General features: G+C 43.8%; 1 long non-coding RNA gene and 1 other non-coding gene across 2 annotated transcripts; both read right to left on the reverse strand.

Annotated features, from left to right (window-relative positions):
* Positions 1 to 578: 578 nt before the first annotated feature.
* Positions 579 to 4,045, reverse strand: LOC100354555 (uncharacterized). Its single transcript, XR_011380824.1, has 2 exons — positions 3,912 to 4,045; positions 579 to 1,759 (listed from the first exon to the last, which is right to left on the reverse strand). It is a non-coding gene; the product is annotated as an uncharacterized protein (transcript).
* Positions 4,046 to 7,902: 3,857 nt separating this feature from the next.
* LOC138844657 (uncharacterized) lies at positions 7,903 to 14,746 on the reverse strand. The gene is made up of 2 exons (XR_011380823.1): positions 14,612 to 14,746; positions 7,903 to 8,144 (listed from the first exon to the last, which is right to left on the reverse strand). It is a non-coding gene; the product is annotated as an uncharacterized lncRNA (long non-coding RNA).
* Positions 14,747 to 16,136: the final 1,390 nt, after the last annotated feature.

The following is a 16,136-nucleotide window of genomic DNA, read 5'->3' on the forward strand; positions in this document are numbered from 1 at the left end:
GAACGTGGATCCGCAGCACAGGAGCCAGGACTGGAACCTGATAGAGGATGTACGTGTCATAGCTGGTGACTTAATTGTACCAAATGCCTGCCTACGATTTTTTTTTAAATCCTAGGCATTTATAGCTTCCACACAAATGACAATGCATGTATTTTTATATAAGAAATCTCCATCTTCTAGAGTCGGGGAGAGCAAATGATCAATGGTACTTATCACCATTTGTTTTATCAAAGTGAAAACTACTGTATTGAGTCAAAGGTTGAAAATGAAAAAATAAAATACTTCATTGAGTGCCTGCTATGAGTAGGGAACTATATTTCATATTCATTCTCAGTGGAGCTAAGCTGCCAACACAATCAAGGCTTGTCATGACTTGTCTTCTAGTTAGCACATAAACATTTACACCCCCACCACACATATAAACATATCACATACATTAGACACACACATAAAATACACCTTACACATATCCACAACACAAATTATAGCCAAGTGTAGTCTACCACATATATCCATACTAACCATACTAAACATCCAACACATATTGTGCATATATAACATATATAAAGTCACACATATTGGAATTGTACAATTTATTTTGGGAAGGAAAAATCATTCTTTTTGAACAGATATAAAGATGTCAATATCTGGGAAAATCCTGGGTTAGTCAATAAAATATGCCATATGAACTGACTCTTGAAAAACTGTAGGAATAAATTAAGTAGATGACAAAAGAGATTCTAGGCAGAGAAACAACATAAGCAAAGTTAGACTATTAAGAAACCATGGTGGCCGGTGCCGCGGCTCAACAGGCTAATCCTCCGCCTAGCGGCGCCCGCACACTGGGTTCTAATCCTGGTCGGGGCACCGGATTCTGTCCCGGTTGCCCCTCTTCCAGGCCAGCTCTCTGCTGTGGCCCGGGAGTACAGTGGAGGATGGCCCAAGTCCTTGGGCCCTGTACCCCATGGGAGACCAGGATAAGTACCTGGCTCCTGCCATTGGATCAGCGCAGTGCGCCGGCCGCGGTGGCCATTGGAGGGTGAACCAATGGCAAAGGAAGACCTTTCTCTCTGTCTCTCTCTCTCTCACTGTCCACCCTGCCTGTCAAAACAACAACAACAACAACAACAACAACAACAAACCAAAACAAAAAACAACCATGGTATGCATAACTTGAAGTTATTGGAAAATATTGACATAAAAATACAAAGTGGGGAGAGGCAGAAGTTATTTGGGTAGGCAGGGCCCATCACTGGGAAATACTGAATACTCTACCAAAATCCAGGGGAAAGGCAGACATTCTAGTTGTCGATAACTTCTATCATCTTCATGTCCTCTATGGCATTAACATAGCCATTCATGTTACAATGGAATTCAACATAGTTGAAGCTCTTGCTCTCTGTGTAGCTATTTTTGAAATGCTCCCGGTAACACGTGAGTACTTTGATGGGACTCTGGGTCCACACGTATGCATTCCTGTGGCGGTCATTCCAATGGTTACGAACACACAAATGTTCAAGTTGGTACCATGAGATATAGACGAACACATGAGAGCTCTGGTCTTTCAGAATTCGTCTTCCTACCATGACAGCATCACACTTGTACGTGTCGAAGTTCCAGTTCGTACTGAGGAAGTGTTCTTTCATGAATTGGCTCTTGGACATGTCACTGCTGTGTGCAAGCATCCTGCACTGGAGGCACGCCAGGGTAAGAAAAGTGACCCAGACCTTTGGAGAGGACATGCCAGTCTCAGGGGCACCTGTGTTCCCACAGGGGAAAGAGAGGAAAGCATTACTGAAGCACTGCCTTGACAGCTGAGCTCCATCTTAAAATACTTTTTCTTGTCACTGCAGGCACTTGGCCTTCATTGTGCTGGTAGGCTAACAGGCCACATGATAACTCTCACCAGCTGATAAAGACCATCAGAACTAAAAGTGTGTTGTAGCCTGAGTGAGCCAAGCACAAAGTTGGGAAAATAGATGAGATTTATTTTGTGAATTCTAGCCATCTCCTGTCTATCCTGTCTTCCATCCAACCTAAAAAATAAAAAAAATAAAAAACCTCTGTCCAGCTTCTTTTTACCAGATAAACTCTCAGGAGACCATCTGTGCAGAGAAAATGGACATAAAGATATGTCAAGGGGCCAGCGCTGTGGCAGAGCAGGTTAAAGCCGCTGCCTGCAGTGCTGGCATCCCATTTGGGCACTGGTTCTAGTCCTGGCTGCTCCACTTCTGATCCAGCTCTCTGCTATGGCCTGGGAAAGCAGTAGAAGATGGCCCAAGTCCTTGGGCCCTTGCACCCACATGGGAGACCCGGAAGAAGCTCCTAGCTCCAGCCTTTGGATTGGCACAGCTCTAGCTGTTGTGGCCAACTGGGGAGTGAACCAGCAGATGGAAGATTCTCTCTCTCTCTGCCTTTCCTTCTCTCTGTGTAAGTAACTTTTTCAAATAAACAAATAAATCTTTTTAAAAAATGAGATAAATGTCTCATTTTAAAAGAAATCTAGGGGCTAGCATTGTGCAGTAGCAGGTAAAGCCGCCGTCTACAGTGCTGGCATCCCATATGGGCACCGGTTCTAGTCCTGGCTGCTCCACTTCTGATCCAGCTCTCTCTGCTATGGCCTGGGAAAGCAGTAGAAGATGGCCCAAGTCCTTGGACCCCTGCCCACATGGGAGACCTGGAAGAAGCTCCTGGCTCCTGACTTCAGATCGGCTCAGCTCCGGCGGTTGCAGCCATTTGGGGAGTGAACCAGCGGATGGAAGACCCCTCTCTCTCTGTCTTTACCTCTCTCTGTAACTCTGTCTTTCAAATGAATAAAAATAAATCTTTAAAAAAATTATGTCAAGATAGTGGCGAGGGTTGCCACCGACTAAGGGAATGTAGACGGTGAGTGACCACCTGGGAGAGATTGCCTCGGCAGGAGGCTTTTGTTCTCTGAAGTCCCAGCCCAGGCTGGTCAGGAACGCCATCAACAAAGAACCCCAGCGCTGAGGCACCGCTCTGGGCGAGCAAGTGTTGAGACTAACCACTCTGGTCATGGCAGAGGGAGTTGAATTGCCTGAAAAGGTCTCCCCTTTAAGCCAGCCCTCTGTCCTCATTTACCATGAGGAGTGCACCTGGCCCTACCCAAACCTCATTTAAGCTCTGAGCAAGAGTGTTCTTAAATGGGCCCAGTGCTTGTAAGAGCTCCATCACAGATCTGCGAGCATCCAGTGAGAAAACATGTATGCGACAGCACTTCTGAAGGTGTAGAGTCCTTACATAAGACACAGAACCAGGACAGATACTTTCTCGTGTGTAAAACCCTTCCCCTGGGGGCCAGCACTGTGGCGCAGCGGGTTAAAGCCCTGGCCTGAAGCACCGGCATCCCACATGGGTGCTGGTTCTAATCCCAGCTGCTCCTCTTCCGATCCAGCTCTCTGCTGTGGCCTAGGAAGGCAGTTAGAGGATGGCCCAAGTCCTTGGGCCCCTGCACCCACGTGGGAGACCCAGAGGAGGCTCCTGGCTCCTGCCTTCGAATCGGCGCAGCTCCGGCCATTGCGGCCATCTGGGGAGTGAACCAGCGGATGGAAAACCTCTGTCTCTACTTCTTTCTGTAACTGACTTTCAAATAAGTAAAATAAATCTTTAAAAATAAATAAAAAACCCTTCCCCTGGTCACAAAGTCCTAACCTGATGAGAATGCCAGGATTCGAGCTGCTTCAATGCATTATGCTGTGGAAGACTGACTGGTGGACGGGAGAAAGGCTGGAGCAGTGGCATGAATGTTGAGTTGAAATTTTGGCTTCTGTGTCCTAGGATTTGCATGACTTCTCTTTCTTAATCCTGCTATCTAAAAATTCAAACAAGCTCTTGGTAGTTTTTCTAGGCCTTTCCCCCAAGCATCCCCAGCGTCAGTCCTTCTAACTCACCTGGTTCCGATTCAGCGTCCAGGTCACTGGTTGCAGTGGTATGTGGATCCAGGTGACGAGTCTGCCTGTGTCCCCTTTTCTTAGTGCACAAGGGATTTGCTGCAGTGGAGCAAGGGATGGCATTGGGAGAGGCGGTTAGCAGTGTGGGAGGGAGAGTGGGGACAGTGTTATTGTTCAAACTTGTATCTTCTCATCTGGCACACTTGGGTTCACTCTGAGAATAGCCTCAAGCAAAGGTTTCAAACATCAAAGGCTGACTGCTAGACACAAAGGAATTGCAAGACACTCACAAGTATGGCCACAGAGAGGAGTTTATAGGGGGCAGCTAAGGATCTGGCTCCTAAAATAATCGCCTGATAAACTCCTGGGGAATGATCCCAGAATGGCGAGGCCACGCTCTGTGAGTACTTCAGGAAGGAAAACCACTCACGGAAGTGTGAACTGTGAGACCCTCATGGAGACGGGAAAAAGTACATAGTCAACATCTTTATGGATAAAGTGAGACACATGAACGCATTTTCTATCAATACTTTCAAGGTCTGTAACTCGCTTGAGATTCTCATTGGGCCATCTTGTTATTCCAATGTTGGGGGGCTCCATTTATATCCGGACATCATCTTCAAACTCCACCTCACATCAAGTGTTGCTTGAATAACAGAGAATCACGCATTGATAGGCTGGATAGGGTTGTCTCAGAGCAAGTCTTGCACATCCTCCTGCTCTGTTGTTCTTTGGGTTATGAGGAAGGCATTAAAGAAAGAATTCTGGGCATGTGAGTTCGCATGGCTTGAGGGATGATCCTGAGGAAATGTGAGATGGTTATCATGTGCCCCTATACCCAGAGCACTCTCCAGCGAGTTCGTGAGTTCATGTTATCGACTAAGAATCAAATTAAAGGACTGAGGTGGGAGGGAGAACACGTGAAGAAGCAGGTAAAGAGATTCATAGCTTTTCATGGCATCATATGCTATGGTATACTACAGAGCATCAGCGAGTAATTTTGAGAATTTTATGAAGCAATGCATATGAAAGTAATTCCTAAACAATAAGCCCCAGTATTGTAAAACAGCTGGTTAAACTGCTGCCTGAGAAACTTGGATCCCATATCAGAGTGCTGGTTCCAGTCCCAGTTGCTCCACTTCTGATCCAGCTCCCTGCTAGTGTGCCAGGGAAAGCAGAAGATGGTCAACTTACTTGGACCTCCGTCACTTGGGAGACCCAAATGGAGTTCCAGGCTTCTGGCTTTGGCTTGGTCCAGCCCCAGCTGTTGTGGTAATTTCAAGAATGAACTAGTGGATGCAAGTTTCCCTTTCTCTCTCTCTCCTCCCCTCCCCTGTTGCTCTGCATTACAAATAAATAAATAAATAAATTTTTAAAACAGCAGAAACAAAAGCAATACAGTGTTATGGTTATCTATTATTGATAATATTTATATTTGGGGTTATTCTACCCCAGGTGTTTCCAAAGTCAATTAGTGAATCTATTTTTTCTCAAGCAAGTGCTATTCCACTTTTTTAAAAAAATATTTATTTATTTATTTGAAAATCAGAGTTACACAGAGAGGAGAGGCAGGGAAACAGAGAGAGAGGTTTTCCATCTGTTGGCTCACTACCCAATTGGCCACAAAGCCCAGCGCTGCGCTGATCCGAAGCCAGGAGTCAGGAGCTTCTTCCAGGTCTCCCACATGGGTGCAAAGGCCCCAGGACTTGGGCCATCTTCTACTGCTTTCCCAGGCCACAGCAGAGAGAGTGGAGCAGCCGGGTCTCCAACCGGCGCCCATATCGGATGCTGGTGCTTCAGGCCAGGGCATTAAACCGCTGCACCACAGCGTGGGACCCAGCTATTCCACTTCTGATGTGTAAAAATTTTTATTGTGAACCCCAAACATATGTCCACGAATTGCACTAAGACAAAAGTCCTAATGCCTCTCAGATGGAAAGCAACCTATATTAAACTGCAGGGAACAGAATTCCTTCATATTTGCAAATATTAGCGACTACCAATGCAGCCAGGAGGGTGAATCTAACATTTTTTTCTAAAACTGCTTAATGAGTATGCTTCCTAGATCCCTAACACATTTACTAGCTTAGATTGTGGCTTCTGATTCGAGTTCTTAATGACCTATCACCTTTTGAATATAAATTTTATTTTATTTTTTTTTTATTTTATTTTATTTATTTATTTTTTTTATTTTTGACAGGCAGAGTGGACAGTGAGAGAGAGACAGAGAGAGAAAGGTCTTCCTTTGCCGTTGGTTCACCCTCCAATGGCCGCCGCTGCAGCCGGCGCACCACGCTGATCCGATGGCAGGAGCCAGGATCCAGGTGCTTTTTCTGGTCTCCCATGGGGTGCAGGGCCCAAGCACCTGGGCCATCCTCCACTGCACTCCCTGGCCACAGCAGAGAGCTGGCCTGGAAGAGGGGCAACCGGGACAGAATCCGGCGCCCCAACCGGGACTAGAACCCGGTGTGCCGGCGCCGCAAGGTGGAGGATTAGCCTATTGAGCCACGGCGCCGGCCTGAATATAAATTTTAATTCACTTGTCAATCATATTCTTTATTTAAATTTTTCTTGGTGTTTAAGTCCTTTCTGTAACTGATTGTTACTTCCCTTCGTTAACCACTATTTAACTCTTAAACAGTTCTACAATTATTTCTCATAACCAACAGTAATGCCAGGTCTCCTCTTGCAGATGACATAATGTCTCTGGGTGCATTAACCAGGGATCTATGGAGTTCCAAGGACTCCATGGAAGGAATTCTTAGAGTTCATGAACTGGTGTTGTGAAAAACTCACATCTTTGTCTTCACTAAGCCACAACTGAAATTCAGCAATTCCTTCATTTATGAAGGTTAAAAAAAAAAAAGGAATCGTGGATATTTTCTGATCAGTTTATAGTTGTTGCAAATATCTAAAATATCACTTTACGTTGACCACTAGTTCAAAGTTGTGGTAGCAATTACATTCACATTTAGATTTTAGTATTTGATGTATTATTACTTTACTATACTACAAATAAATCATTTGATACTTGATTTCTTCTGTAATTGAATGTATTTTTTTATTGTCTGAAAACCATTTTTATTGTACTTTTGTTCTCAGTTACACATTCTGGTATTGCCAGAATGTCAGGGGGGGTGGTAGCATTGTGATGCAGCTGGTTAAGCTACCACCTATGACACGGGCATCCCATATGAGCACAAGTTCAGCAGTTAATGTTCCTGAGAAGGCAGCAGAAAATGGCCCAAGCACTTGGGGCCTGCCATCCATGTGGGAGACCCAGATGCAACTCCTGGCTCCTGACTTCGGCCTGACCCAATCCTGGCCATTGCAACCATTTGCAATCATCCCTCCCCTTCCCCCCACCCCGCTTCTCTCTGTAACTTGGTCTTTCAAATAACTCTTTAAAAAAGTCAAAGGGAAAGCTGGCGCTGGGCTCACTAGGCTAATCCTCCACCTTGCGGCACCGGCACACCGGGTTCTAGTCCCGGTCGGGGCGCTGGATTCTGTCCCGGTTGCCCCTCTTCCAGGCCAGCTCTCTGCTGTGGCCAGGGAATGCAGTGGAGGATGGCCCAAGTGCTTGGGCCCTGCACCCCATGGGAGGCCAGGAGAAGCACCTGGCTCCTGCCATTGGGAGGGTGAACCAACGGCAAAGGAAGACCTTTCTCTCTGTCTCTCTCTCTCACTGTCCACTCTGCCTGTCAAAAAAAAAAAAAAAAAAAAAAAAAGTCAAAGGGATATATGACCCAGAAAACTTGACACCCCTCCCTTAGGGGATGACAGAGTAACATACTGGAGAAAATCATGATCTCTGACAACTTGTGTGCCATTTTTGTAGGAATTATCAAGGGAGAGGGACATAAAATTCTTTGTTCTTAATTAAACTGCATTGTTCTCACAGCTTAGTTGTACCTTAAGTAAACCTGTTTTGATTGCCTTGACAGTTATTACGTTAATAACACAAATGGGATGTAAATATTACAAAGAAAAAAACAGCATACACCAGTTGCTTTTATTAAGCTTTGGTTGAAATAATGAAGCCCCAGAAATACACTTGTATTTTCATAATTCTCCAACCTTCAAATCAAGTTCTAATCATTTCTCTTCTCTCATTCTTTCCCCCTCTGATAAAGATCTTTCCCAGAAAGCATCATTGACCAACCATTCAGTCAAGCTTGATTGTCCCTTTTTTATGGAAATACATTTCCTGGTTTTCCTTCCAAGCTCTTGCCCCTTTTGAAATAAGAAACAAAATAGAGACATAAGTAATGTGCATAAATTTAAAGTGAGAGAGTAAATATACTTTCATGCATAAGTGTGACCTCCCCACCAGGAGAAAAGCTCCCCATGAGAGGGCCCAGGAGGAGAGAGTATGTAGAAGAAGGCAAGAGAAGGACCCAGAGCAGCAAAATGGGCAAGAGACCAAAAGATGAAGGGCCATTTCCACATGCAATGCCCCCTGGCTGGGAAGGGTGTGGACCCCTAATTGAATATACAAACAGGGTGGAGCTTGGGTGGGGTTTAGTGTGCGTGAGATTTTCTAGTTTTATGGCACCTCCACCTGGAGTTTAACTTCTGGTTTAGTTTTGGTTCATTAGAGCATCTCCTTCCTGGTTTCAGATGAGACACAGGTGTGTGATGGGAAAGTGAACGAATCAGACTGATACGTAAGGGAATGGAATTAAAATGGAGGGCTACGAGACAGAGATTGTGAGAACATTTCCCAGCTCATGTATTTGTAAATAACTTCCCGCCTAGTCCCCCCATATTGCCTTGGCACAGGAAAACGATTGGTCTGATCCCAAGTTAGAGGGAAAATGTTTACTACTAAGCATCTAAGAAAAGAAATACTTTCAGCAATATCTGAGCAACATAGGGGACCCAAAGGAGAAATGATCAAGCTAAGCATACAAGGAGTTCATTGTTAAATTAAATTTTTTCCCTTCCTTAGGCTTTGTCATCGCAAAGCGCTGGGCCAGCATTCCCATTAGGAGTTGTATTTATTTAGAAATTTGTCAGTAATAAGCACAAAGTTTCAAAAGGACAAACAGAGTAAAAATATTAGCAAACAAAATGGGTTTGAGTCATGAACCTAGGCCTGAGGATAATCAAATAATCATGGAGAACCTGATGATTCTTTCTGGAACTTTGTTGCCTGTTATCTTCTTGTGTGTGATTGGAATTTGGAATTCCAGTGAAATTTGTTACTCGATAAACTAAGGGGTCACTAGTACAGCACACCCCAATAGTCAGTAATGTTTCCATTGCTGGCAAGAGGCTGGGAGACGTAGATAATGGCACTGTCACTCCAGGGAATAGAGGAAGCGAGTAAGGTGAACACACAGGCCTGACTAGTCATCTCGGAAGAGCTGTCTACATCAATGACCTCTGCTTTGCTTCCTAGAAACTTTTAGTTCTAATTTGTCCACAAAAGTGCAGGTCTAAGGTCTAATCAGGAGTTGGTGCCTTCTATAAATGACATACATTTTCCCAGGATCAACTTCTTAAAGCTTGGCAGAGCAACGTTAGTTGGCAGGACCTGATACTGTCCTTTCTTTTTTTTATTATTTTTTTTTGACAGGCAGAGTGGATAGTGAGAGAGAGAGACAGAGAGAAAGATCTTCCTTTTGCCAGCACAGGGCCCAAGCATTGCCATCCTCCACTGCCTTCCCTGGCCACAGCAGAGAGCTGGCCTGGAAGAGGGGCAACCGGGACAGAATCCGGTGCCCCGACGGGGACTAGAACCCGGTGTGCCGGCGCCGCAAGGCGGAGGATTAGTCTAGTGAGCCGCGGCGCCGGCCACTGTCCTTTCTAAGGATGCTGGAGAGAGTTCTTCTGTAAAGGTCTCTTCCAACAGACAAAATCTTCAGGTAGCAGGTAGTGGTGTTTAACCTATTCACCTCTCAGGAGCACACTGTGGAAAGATTAATCTACCACAGTGTAATTCTAATCTATAGTTATAATTATCACTTTGCAATAATGATGTATCTCATCTTTGTTAATTGAAGGTCAAAGAAACAGGGAGAAAAATGTATGGGACATCCAGTGATGATTGCAAATGATCCAAGTCCTTGTAATCAAAAAGGGGTAGGTCTTAAATTAAAAAGTATTGAAGATAAGGTATTTGACTACAATTGCAATGTTTCTGAAAAATTTGCTACTTGAGCCTTGAGAGTACAGTTTGTGCATTCTACTCATCTGGATGTCTAGGGATGATGAGCATGATGAAAACGTTGTGAGAACAGCCAAACAGCACCCATAATTTGTGTGGTGAAATGGGTTCCTCTGTCATTGTTGTACTCAAAGGTAGCTTCCCAGGTGGGGGTGGTTCTTTCAAATAGAATCTTTGCCACTGCTGAAGCTGTGGCTGCTCTACAAGGAAATGCTTCAAGCCAACAAAAGAACATACAGAAAGACTAAAGGCTATTTATACCCATGTGAGGGAGGTAACTGGACATAGTCCATCCTTCAAACCTTGAATCTCTCAGGTTTGTCAAAATTGTCAGGATCTGTTGGCTTTGGCATTCCAGGGTTGAATTTAGGGTAGCTGGGGCAGGCTAGTTAAGCACTTTCAGGCCACCTTTAACATTTTCCTACCAATAAATACTGTTTCATAAAGGTAATCATGTTTTCTGTAGCCCATGACTTAAGTCATGTTTGGTAGTTAATAATAGAAATTTCGTAGAGTCTAGCTGGATGGGCTGTCATTTTGTTCAAATAATAGCTTTCAAAAATCACAAAATCATTAGTTCTACATTCCTGTTTTTTGGGTTCTGCTGCCTAGTTTTGAGTCTTTAGTAATTGTTTTAAGTTCATCAACTGGAAATTTTCCAGCTGAGACATGACAGAGATTGTATCAGCGGGGTTTGAAAGGCAGCAATTTTTGCAATATAATGAGCAATGTGATTTCTTCTAGTTCCCATAGAGCCTAATTTTTAATGGCCTGGAATCCAGAGTAGCAGGTTGCTCTGTTTCATAAAATGAATTTTTTACATATGACCCATTATTTATTTTGTTTCATTGGAAGTAAGAAAATTTCTCTGCTTTCATAATATTCCAAAATCACGAGCGGCTCCAAATTCATATTGGCTCTCTGTAAATGTTAGCAACTTCCCACTGGCAAGAAAGCAACCTCAAGTAAAGGCAAGCAGCTCCCTCTGCTGGGCAGAAGTAGCTGAAGGCCGTGGGGCTGCCTCCAGCATTTCAGAGGGAGTGGTACTAACTCACAGCCGTCTGTGAGCCAGGACACCTCAACATTGCCCAAGGCTTTTGAATAGTCAAAAGGTGATCCATTAGTCAGTTGGGCAGGTGGTGTTTTGTCCAAGGAAAGAGGAAGGAGGGTGGCAGGATTAAGATTGTTAAAAAGAGAGTAACATGAAGCAGCGTTTAGTGGGATTTTGTTAGCCATGAGGTGACTTGAAGAAAAAAGATGTTGCGTATAGGGCGCAAAAATGGTCAAGGGCAATCCCATCACATGACTATTTTTTTTTTTTTAACAGGCAGAGTTAGAGAGTGAGAGAGAGAGAGAGACAGAGAGAAAGGTCTTCCTGTACCGTTGGTTTACCCCCCAAATGGCCACTACAACCAGCGCGCTGCACTGATCTGAAGCCAGGAGCCAGGTGCTTCTCCTGGTCTCCCATGGGGTGCAGGGCCCACGCTCTTGGGCCATCCTCCACTGCCTTCCCCGGGCCACAGCAGAGAGCTGGCCTGAAAGAGCTGGGACAGAACCGGCGCCCCAACCGGGACTAGAACCCATGGTACCAGCGCCACAGGCGGAGGATTAGCCTAGTGAGCCGTGGCGCTGGCCCTCATGATTATTTTTAAAAGATTTATTTTTTTCTTTGAAAGGCAGAGTTAGTGTGAGAGAGAGAGAGAGAGAGAGAGAGATCCTCCATCCCCTGGTTCCCTGGCCAAAGCCAGGAGTTGGGAGCCAGGAGCTTCATCTGGGTCCCCCACATGGTTGCAGGGCCCAAGCACGTGGGCCGTCTGCTGCTGCTTTCCCAGATGCATTATTAGCAGGGTGTAGCTCAGAAGTGGAGCAGCCAGACCTGAACCAGGGCCCATATGGAATACTGGCATCTCAGGTGGCAGCTTAACTCTACGTCACAATGCCGGCACCCCATGACTATTTCTATGGTGGATTTGACCAATAAGGTTATAACAGGCACCACCTTCAGACAAGGTTGTTAACCACAGTCTAGTGGATCTAGTTGCTGACTAGTACCCGATGGGGCAATACTGATTGCTATGTATTTGTGTTAAGGTTACCAACATATTTCTGTCTTTTTTCATACACAAAAAGAGTTGAAAACCATGTTATCCACAGGCCTGGGAATTTAATACTCCCTTTTTTAATCTATCAAAAGCCACCATCTTCAGTGTCTTCTAAAAAATAGAATGTTTTGTGGCTAAAGCAAAGCATGGAGAAGTTGGGTCAGTGGGAAAAGTTAGGGAACCACTTGTCACCATAACTAGCAGGTCCAAGAGACCCATGGAATTGGCAGAAACTCTAAGATTCCTTGTGTCCTTTCTGGACCTAAATATAGTCCATTTTCTAAAATTATGTGGCCTACATATTTCACTTGGGTTTTGCCAATTGTACTTACTCCTTGGATACCTTATAATATTTAGTAGCTAGGAGTTTTTACAAGTTTATAATTTCTCTTTCACACGTTACCTATGTTCAAGGGAGAGCAGCAGAGGAGGACATCTACATATTGCAGTAAATTGGAGTTATAAGGGAAAATTATGTCTTCCAGTTCAGTCTTTAGGACTTACAAAAAATAGGACTTTCAATATAGCCCTGAGGCACTACTGTCCAGGTAAATTTTGTTGGCCTTCCCAAAAGGAGCCAAAAAATTATTGGCTGCCTTGGTCAACTGGGATACTAAAGAATATTCTATATGAATCAACAATAGTGAAGAATTTGCTGCCAGTTGAGTTAAGGTAAAAAAAAGTGTATTTATTGGTTTGGGACACCTGGGTGCCAATTATAATAATATTATGATATTATCTATCTTATTATTTATCTTATCTATTATTATATTATCCATCGATCTTGGGCAAATCACCACCCCCAGCCATTAGGGATTTGTTATTGTTGTTTAGTTGGTTTGGTTTGTCTTGTTTTTGTTTTGCAGTATTGGGGTGTTAAAGGGACTGACACATGGGATGATGAAATTAGACCTGGTGTTTTGCAATCTTTAACAATGAGTTTAATGTCCAATAGTGCTTCTTTGTTTAAAAGTACTGGTTAATTCTGAGTAATGGTTTTGATTGCTTGATCTGAATCTTAATAGTGTGTACACAATGAAACCTACTTATATCTTTTGACAGTTTTTTCCATAAAGAAAAGTTTATTTTATCAAATAAAAGGAAGCTAAATTTTGTTTAACTCTGCAGCAGAAAATGACTTAGCAATTGAAAGAATTAGCAGAACCAGAGGACTCTACGGTTGGTCTAATTTTATCTGTTTCTTTTCAAATTCTAAAATTATTTTCCCTTTTTGGACGAAAGAGATTCCTGCACCATATTTTTCCAAACATTGCACCTTCTTCATTGCCAAGAAGGTGAAGTGGAACAAAATTAGTAAGTAGAAAGAAATTTCCTGCAAAGGACTGAGATGTAAAAGTATTAGGTAAAGACATGAAAACATTTTTGAGGTTTCTTAAGAAATCCCCACTATTGCTCCAAAGCAGGTGACATTTAAAATCACTGGGGCTAAGGTTGACAGCATTGCTCCAGTATCTACAAGAACTGTTAGAACCTTACTCTCACAATCCAAAAATAAATTCCCTTCATTGGATAAATGGAAGAACTCATAAAAGGCCCTGTTATTTCTCAGAGCCCCATCAGTGGGCCTGTTTGCATACCAGTATCATGCTGTTCAACTTACTATAGCTATAAAGTAGGGTTTATTTATTTATTTGAAAGTCAGAGTTACACAGAGACAGAAGGAGAGGAAGAGAGAGAGAGAGAGAGAGAGAGAGAGAGAGAGAGAGGTCTTCCATCTGATGGTTCACACTCTCCAATTAGCCACAACGGCCGGAGCTGTGCCGTGTCGGCATCCCATGTGGGCAATGGTTAAAGTCTCGGCTGCTCTACTTCCGATCCAGCTCTCTGCTATTGCTTAGGAAAGCAGTACAAGATGGTCCAAGTCCTTGGGCCGCTGTACCCACGTGGGAGACCCGGAAGAAGCTCCTGGCTCCTGGCTTCGGATCAGCACAGCTCCAGCCATTGCGGCCAATTGGAGAGTGAACCAGCGCGCAGAAGACCTCTCTCTCTCTCTCTGCCTTTTCTCTCTGTGTGTAACTCTGACTTCCAAATAAATAAATAAATCCTTAAAAGAAAAAAAAAGATTAAGCTGGGAGGTTTGAATGTTCCTCATGTGATTTGCCTACAGGTTTAAAAATGTCTTGAAATGGAACCATGATGTTTAGGTGTGTGGCTGGCTGGAGCCCTTGAAGGCAGACTCTCTTTTCATTCTTTACAATGTGGGGGTCCTATTCCATTTCTTAAATCAAGTGCACAGATGAAGCATATATATAAAACAAGAGTACTCATCAGGAGGGTTCTATCCTTTAAAAACAAATTATCAAGGAAAATCAGAGAAATCAAACAAAAAGGAGAGGAAGATTCATTGAAGCGGAAGGGCGACTCATGGGAGAGGGGAGGCAACAGGCTCCTAAGAGGGTCCATACCGCCTGGGAGGTTTTGCTTTGAATTCTACTTTTTAGACACCATGTTATCTCCACCTGAAAAAAAAAAAAAAAGAAATTTAATGAAACAAGACTTCTGGGGGGAAAATATTTCACTTGGATGCAGCAAAGGGTTATAACTAAGGATGCGCAAGTTATAAAAAACATAGGCACACGTCGGGGAAATCAGGAGAGTTTTTAAAGACAGAGAAAGAAAGAAACCCAAGTCAACAGCTTAGAGATAAAGCTCATTGGTCTCAGGAACTCACTGAAGAAGTCAGAATCACTATTTTATTGGTGGAAACAGCCACTGATTGCTATCCTGGCTTATCTGAAATACTGTGGGCAGAGAAAATTCCTGAGATAAGCTTATTACAAGTAGGCATGTGGGTATTTCAGAAATGCGCATAGGAGAGGTGAGAGCTTCTTTATGGTTCTTCTCAACTCTAATTTGGTGAGGGTTTTGACATAAGGGACTCTATTCTGCGTTGTTGCCTTCTGCTGGCTAGATGGACATCATGCACAAGGCAAGGTACGGAGTGCAACATGTGTAGCTCCCCTGTCCCTTTGCTCAGCGCTTCCACTTATTCAGCAACTTGGAAGCTCATCAGATCTTGTCCAGGAGATTCATAGACCTTAATTTCCAGTTTCCTCTTCCCTTTACAGAGGTCAGTGGGGAGGGCTCAAAAGTCCTACTCTGGGGCAGGTGTTGTAGCATAGCGGATAGAAGCCACAACTTGCGACACCAGCATCCGTATGGGCACCAGTTTGAGTCCACTGCTGGTCTATTTTCAATCCAACTCCCTGCTAATGAGCCTAGGAAAGCAGTGGAAGATGGCCCAAGTGCTTGGCTCCCTGCACCTACTTGGGAGACCCAGAAGAAGCTCCTGGCTCCTGGCTTCAGTCTGGCCCAGCCTTGACCATTGTGGCCATCTGGGGAGTGAACCAGTGGATGGAAGAGCGTGCGCGCTCTCTCTCTCTCCCTCTCTCCCTCTTTCTTCCTCTCTTCCTCTCCCTCTCCTTCTCCCTCTCCCTTCACCTCTCCAATTCTGCCTTTCAAATAAATAAATCTGAAAGAGAAAGAAATAAAACATCTGGCCCTCTGATCACTTGGTCTTTCCGATGACCAACCTCATTTTTGTTCTCAGCCTCATCTTGAGGCTGTTTGAGCCCCTACCCTAAATATCCTCAATGGCATAAACTCAAAGTCATTAACAGGGGATTGTGATGAAAGCAATCCTATTATTTAGTAAATTCCAAGGTTTTCCAATTCTTCCCTTAAGTCTGATTATTTAAAATGATTTTTGATTATGAAACAGAATGTGGCTCCAACTTAAGTTAGATGAAATTCCAAAATTGCGCTACCCCCAAATGGAAGTTTCTTTAAAGAATGCTGTTGCAGTATTAGAAATATCAATGTCAAAATGCCAAACTGTTCCTCACTAAGCTGTCAACCCAAGAAAATCTCTACTTTCAGAAAAATGTCACATTCTTTTAGTTTGGATTTAGTCCAGGGACAAGGACCAAA

The sequence above is a fragment of the Oryctolagus cuniculus genome, chromosome 12 (assembly GCF_964237555.1).
Source record: "Oryctolagus cuniculus chromosome 12, mOryCun1.1, whole genome shotgun sequence".
In the NCBI taxonomy this organism is placed as follows: domain Eukaryota; kingdom Metazoa; phylum Chordata; class Mammalia; order Lagomorpha; family Leporidae; genus Oryctolagus; species Oryctolagus cuniculus.